The 6,654-nt window shown below is 41.6% G+C and overlaps 1 pseudogene; it reads right to left on the bottom strand.

Moving 5' to 3' along the window:
* Positions 1-337: 337 nt before the first annotated feature.
* Positions 338-2,072, bottom strand: LOC101716610 (calicin-like; annotated as a pseudogene).
* Positions 2,073-6,654: the final 4,582 nt, after the last annotated feature.

The raw sequence follows: 6,654 nt of genomic DNA on the forward strand, positions 1-6,654 counted from the left end.
CCCCACCCTGTGGGGATCCTTCTTTCCAGCCTCAGTTTGGCTCTCCCTCTCCCTCAACAGAGTAGCTTTGATTTTCACCCACTGGGAGCCACCGCCCAGGAGACATCTCTTTCCCACCCACCAGAGACTCCATCCTGTCCAGCCTGTCTTGGATCCCTCCAGTGACAGGCTAGCCCTGAGTTTCCACCCACGTGCAGCAGCCCTGGCCTAATAAGTGCACCTTTAGGGCCAAGCAGGCCCTGGAAGATTAAGAAGGAAGCAGAAGACCACCTTCCTCTTTCTCTCATGAAATTGTGAATGATAATGCATTTACTTATTTTCCCACTTAAAAATCTGTTTAAATCCTTTGAAGAATCTTGCAGGGTAGCTTGGCTAGACAGCAGGCAGGACAGTCCAGTGCCTCTAGGGGGGAGGCCAGGGTCTGCCACTCGCTAGTCTTTTGGTCCAGCAGGTAGGCGTTTGGATTGATGATGTAGTCCTTGGTCTGCACATTGCTGGCTGTGATGACACCTCCACATACAAACACCTTGTTGTCTCCAATGGAACATATAGCATGGGACACATCCAAGGGACAGTTGTTGGGCAAGAGAGGCACCGAGGCTGTGGTCTTGTTGGCCTTTATCTTCTGCAGGTTGATTTCCACGCTCTGCTGGTGGCTGTATACGCAGAGGATGTTTTCCTGCTGGAAAAAGAGCAAGGGCCGGTGGTTGAACTCAATGGGGAAGGTGATACACTGGATCACCTCCCCAGTGCTGGTGTCCAAGCAGTCCACTACCCCGACCCGGGAGATGTAGCCTTTCACCAAGCACTGCCCAGTGACGATGTACAGGTTCTGGTAGCCCCTGGTAACCACGGCCGTGCCACCCATGGGGATGCTCATCTTCCCTGCCAGGCACCAGGCCTCCTTGAGCTCATCATAGCGATAGACGTTGGAGACATAGTGCCTCGGGGTGATGCTGCAGCCCACCGAGTACACCGTGCCCCCCACAGGGCAGGTTGGGCAGGTTGGTCCAGGAGTTGTCATACTGCCACACTGTCTTCAGCCCTGAGATCTGTTCTGTGGTGCCACCGGAGACATAGATGTAGATGTAGTGACCGGAAGAGGTGGCACTCAGAGCCGCTGTCCGGTAGGGCATCTCGGAGAGCTTCAGCCACAGGTTCTCCTGGATGATATAGGCAAACATGGCATCGTTGAACTTGCCCTGAGCCTTCTGGCCCCCAAGGAGCACCACAGAGTAGAGCAGGGACCCTTTGCGCTGGTAGCCCAGCAGGCTGCATGGCCGCTCTTGCTTGCGGTCCACCAGGACGCTCTCGATCAGCGTGACGTAGTACGAGCTGCTCTCTATGCCCACGAGCTTGTTCCTGGTAAACACCAGAGTCTTGTTGGTGACAGCATTGAGATTGATGTAGCTGAAGAACTTCCTGAAGTACTTGGCCGGCTCCTCTTTCTGGAAGTACATCCAGTTGATGAGCGCCCTGAGCGCCTGGTCCTCATTGAGCACGTGAAGGTTTTCATTGCGTAGCAGGAGGGCGAAGATGATGGGCGGGCAGTGCATGAAGTGCACGGAGCCCTCGGGACTGGCCCAGTAGTGGAAGTTGTCCCGAATGCTGGAGTAGGCCAGGTTCAACACCTCTTTGAGCTCGAACAGCTCGGCCAAGAAGACGTAGCGCAAGCAGTTGGTCCGGCAGATAGACTTAATAAGAAAGTTGTTTCAGTGAACTTGGAGGTGTGGTGTGTTGAGGTACTGGGCGCCCCGGAGCAGCTCCTCCATGTTCTGCTCTGAGATCACCACCTTGCCACTGTAGAAGTAGTCCAGGAGCTGCTCCACCGTGGCCGCGCTCAGGTAGTTGGCGTCAACGGTGATGAAGAGCTCATCGGTGGTCTTCACATCGTTGCTGGGCATGAGATTCTTCACCAGAGGAGAGACGGCAGCCAGAACATTGTGATGTGCAAAGAAGACGTGGTGGTCCACGGTTAGGGCCATGTCCCAATACGCTTTTTGTTTCCTCTGTTTGTTCAGGCTCTGGAGCACAAAGCTGTTGTGGTTTTTCTCGGTGAATGCCAGTTTCATGGTGCCTCTGGCTGGCTGAGGCAGAAGGTCAGCGAGAGCTCGTAGAGAACAGAATATCTGGGACCTTTGGGATTCAGATTGATGGTTGCTTGCAGAGTAGCTGGCCAGAGAGGACTGGGGTGGGAGAGAGATGATGTCATAGAGTGGATGAGGTCATCACAGTGCAGGGCCCCTGAGGCCTTTCCTCCCTCAGAGGGCCAAGGGCAGTGAGGGTGAACCTTTTAGACCTTTCAATGATAACAAACAGCCAGCTGCAGCTCGAGTGCCATAGGTTTGCCACCACTAACCTAGGGCCTAGGGCCCAGACCTCTGAAGGAAGCTCAAGGATAGGCTACCACGCCCACCGGTACTTTGTTTGTTTTTGGTACCAGGGATGGAACTCTGGTCCTTGCGTTTTCGAGGCAGGTGGTGAAACCACTGAGCTAAATCCTCGGCCTTCCACTTATGCGTTTTTTTTTTTTTTAATTAAATTCTTTTATTGGTACATTGTAGGTATACAACACAATTACATTTCTCATTGGGAATTGTACCTTTACATAATGCATCTTGGTTCTTATTTTTTCCCCATTCCTAGCCCTCCCTTCACCCCCTCCACTCTTCCCTATTTACAAAGACTTTATTTCCATTTTTTCCATTTCTCATCATTTTTCCTTTCCCTTCTTTCCTTTCCCCTGCCCCTCCCACTACCCCTACACCTTTGGACCTTTTCTTCCTATTTTACATTTTCAATTATTCATTCTAATCATTGGTACATTTTTGGTATACAATATAATGACATTCATCATTGGAAATTTGCACCTTTACACAGTCTCTCTTGGTTCTTATTTTTCACCCTTGCCCAGCCCTCCCTTCAACCACTCCATTCCTCCCTATTTATAAAGATTAATACAAAATAGATTTTAAATTCCTGGATTGTATGTGGTTGGCTCTGAAAATTTCTACTGATATGTGTAAATAATGAAATATATATTTTTCTCATGGAAAAATGTTCTAAGTCTAAATAGTTAAGGGATAAGATAGCATATTATAGTGCATTATATTAATTATTTGAATGCATATATATATATATATATATATATATATATAAGAGGTTTTTATTCTTTATTTTTATTTTTTCCCCCATTAAGTTTATTGGTACATTTTTGGTATAAAGTACATTTACATACATCATTGGGATCTTGTACTATTACATGAGTACCTTGGTTCTTATTTTTTTTCCCTTCCCCTGCCCTCCCTTCACCCCTCCACCCTTCCCTATTTGCAAAGATTTTGTTTTCATTTTTTTCTTTTCTCATATTTTTTCTTTTTTCATATTTTTTCTTTTCCCTTCTTCCCTTTCCCCTAACCTGCCAACTTCCCCTGCTCCTTTAGACTTTTACTTTCTATTACACAATATCAATTATACATTTTTAAAATTAAAATATTAAGACCTAGGAGACATTACCACAGGTTTTACAGAATTTAAAAGGATATAGAAAGCATATTTCAAAAATCTGTTTTGAAATAAATTTGACAACTTCTAAGAAGTACCTTGGAAGACAAATTAATGAAACTAACTCTGGAGGAAATATAAAATTTGAATAGCACCTATTAAAGAAAGTATATTCTTAGCTTGAAAACCTACCTATATGACAACAGCAGGCTCATATACATTTTAAATGATAAATTATATCAAACATTTAAAGCAGAGAAAAAAAGGAACACTTCTCCCCTCATTTTAGGAAATCAACATTGTGCTAATGCTAAAACTAGATAAAGATAATAGAAGAAAAAAGTATGAACATAGATAGAAATTTGTTTAACAAAACAAACTATTAGAAGTCAGATCTGGCAATATGTAGAAAGTGGTTTTATTATAGGGATGGCAGTGTCGGTTCAGCATTAGAAGATCTACCCCCAAAAGTTATCATTTTAACAGAGGAAAGGAAAAAGCCATATGATCCTGTCACTAGTTGGAGAAAAAGTATTGGACTAAATTCTACAGCTGTTCATGGTAAAAGCTATCAGGAGTCTAGAAGTAGAACAGAACCTTCTCAACAGATTAAAGACATGTACTTCATACTTCCAGCCAGAATGCCTTATATGAATGGAGAAGTTACAATGCTTTCTCCTTAAGGTGGGGAACAAGGGCAGATATGCTTACTCTTCATCTGTCCATTAAACTTTGAAACCTAGGCCCAAACCAAAATAGTCTGGCAATAAAATGACACAATTAGGATAGGATTCACAAAGTAGAAGCAAACTTTTTGTATGTAGATGAAACAATCATCTACAGAGAAAATACTAAGAAATTTCTAGGAGCCCCTAGAACTTGTATTTGAGTTTAGCAGGATTAGGAAGCACAAGGTATATATAAAAATTCAGGTCTATGTATACTTGCTATAAATGAAGAATTGGATATTGAAATTTAAAAGTTATGTAGGAGAACAAAGGACCTAGAAAAGAAAAAACAACAACAACAACAAAACAATGTTGGAAGATGTTTGCTGCCTAATTTTAAGGCTTCTAAAGCTACAGTAATTAAGGCAGTGCTGATGTAAGGAAAAACATATAGATCATTGGAATAAAACAGAGAATCTAGAAATAGAACCACACATATATGGTCCACTGAGTTTTGAAAGATTATTTAACATTAGCATTTTATAGAATATAAACTCAGTTCAAGAGCCGAGGAAAAGATAGTGTTTTCAGCAAATGGCACTAGAACACCTGGTATCCATATATAAAAAATTAACCTCAACCTTCTATTTCCATACATAAAAATAATTTGAAGAGGGTAAATGTTTATGAATTTAGGGTATGCAAGAACTACCTAGGATACAAAAAACATGATGTATAAAAGAAAAAAATTGATAAATGAGATTCCATCAAAATTTAGAACTTTAAATGACATCATTAAAGTGAAAAGTACTCCTTAAATAGACCATATTTACAATGCATATAACCTATGAGCAGAATATATAAATAATTCTTAGAGCTCATTAATAGACAATCCAATTGAAAAGTAGACCTAAGAAGATGATAAATAGCCAGTACAGCACAAGGAAAGGTGTGCAACTCTAGAATCAGAAAAATACTAATCGGTACAATAACAAGATTGAATTATACACTCATTAGGGAGATGAAGTTAAAAGTTTTAAAAGCCTTGTCATGACTTTTTCTTTTTGTTGGATTCTCCCCCTTTGCGTTTACTTTGTCATGCCCAGTGGATTCATTCTGCTGGGCTTCCTGGGGTTGTGATCCTCAATGTCTGTTCCTAGGCTATTGTCTGAAATTTTTTGGAGTGCGGGTTTGGTATTCATGAAGTTCCTGAGTTGCTCTTTATCATGAAATATCTTATTTCTCCATCAATTATGAAAGATAATTTTGCAGGGTACATCAATCTGGGTTGGAGGCTGTTTTCCTTTAGGGCTTGAAATATATCACTGTAAGCTCTTCTTGCCTTGAGGGTTTGCATTGAGAAGTCTGCTGTGATTCTGATGGGCTTTCCTTTGTATGTGATTTGTTTCTTTTCTCTCACTGCTTGTAGAAGTTTGTTCTGTTGGATTTCTGGAATCTTAACAATTATATGCCTATGTGTAGATTTTTTTTTTTGATCAAGGCTATTTGGAGTCCTATATGCCTCACTTATCTGTATGTCAAATTCTTTTCCCCTCCTTGGGAAGTTTTCTACCATCACTTCTGTGAATAGATTTTTTATGTCATCTGCACTCTCTCCTGTTTCTTCATTGACTCCAATCAGTCTTATGTTATTCTTCTTTGCATTGTCTAGCACCTGCTGGGTTGATTTCTCATGTTCCCTTGCAATTTTAAAGCAATTTTTCTTTTCCTGGTCACTAATTGCAATCTTATCTTCTATATGTGAAATTCTATCCTTACATTGGTTCATTCTGCTGTGCAGACTTTCGATGGAGTTTTTAATCTCCTAGAAATCTGTTTGCATCTGTTTTATGGATTCCATTTGTTTCCTATGTTGGGATTCCATCATGTTCCTCAGATCCTCTAGGTTTTTTTTTTATCTGTGTCCTCTCTAGCTTTATTAATCATGTCTTGCACTATGAGCACAATCTTTGCTGTTATCTGAGAAACTATTTCTGATTTCCTTTTTCTCAGATCCTCTTTTGTTGCCAGTTCAGAGAGTCCAGGTGGTTGAGTATCAGGTTGTTTCATCTCATTTCCCTTTGGGGTTGCTGTAGGTGTTCTAGAAGTCTGTTTTTGAGGCTTATTTATGTGTCTTCTCATTTGCACGGCATGGGGGATGTGCTTCTGGCACCCATGTGGCTCACCTTCTCTGCCCTAGGAGTGTGGAGTGGTGGTGGGGGAGCCTCCTTCTGGGTGCTGGGACTGGCTCACCTTCTCTGCTCTAGGAGCATGGCCTTACTCATGCTTCAAGAGGTTTTGATTCTTTTAATGTACAATGTAAATAAGTTTTCATATTCTTTGATGTCAGATATGGAAAATATGGAAAAATTTCAGTTTTCTTGCCAATGTCATTAATTATCTTCAACTAAATACTGGTCTGATAATTATTTGATGGTCTCTTTTTCTGCTAAGGAAATACAACTTGTCTTGTTTGATTTGT

Source organism: Heterocephalus glaber, unplaced genomic scaffold (genome assembly GCF_053883595.1).
Source record: "Heterocephalus glaber isolate CG9 unplaced genomic scaffold, H.glaber_assembly_v1.0 deba00001509, whole genome shotgun sequence".
Taxonomy (NCBI): Eukaryota; Metazoa; Chordata; class Mammalia; order Rodentia; family Bathyergidae; genus Heterocephalus; species Heterocephalus glaber.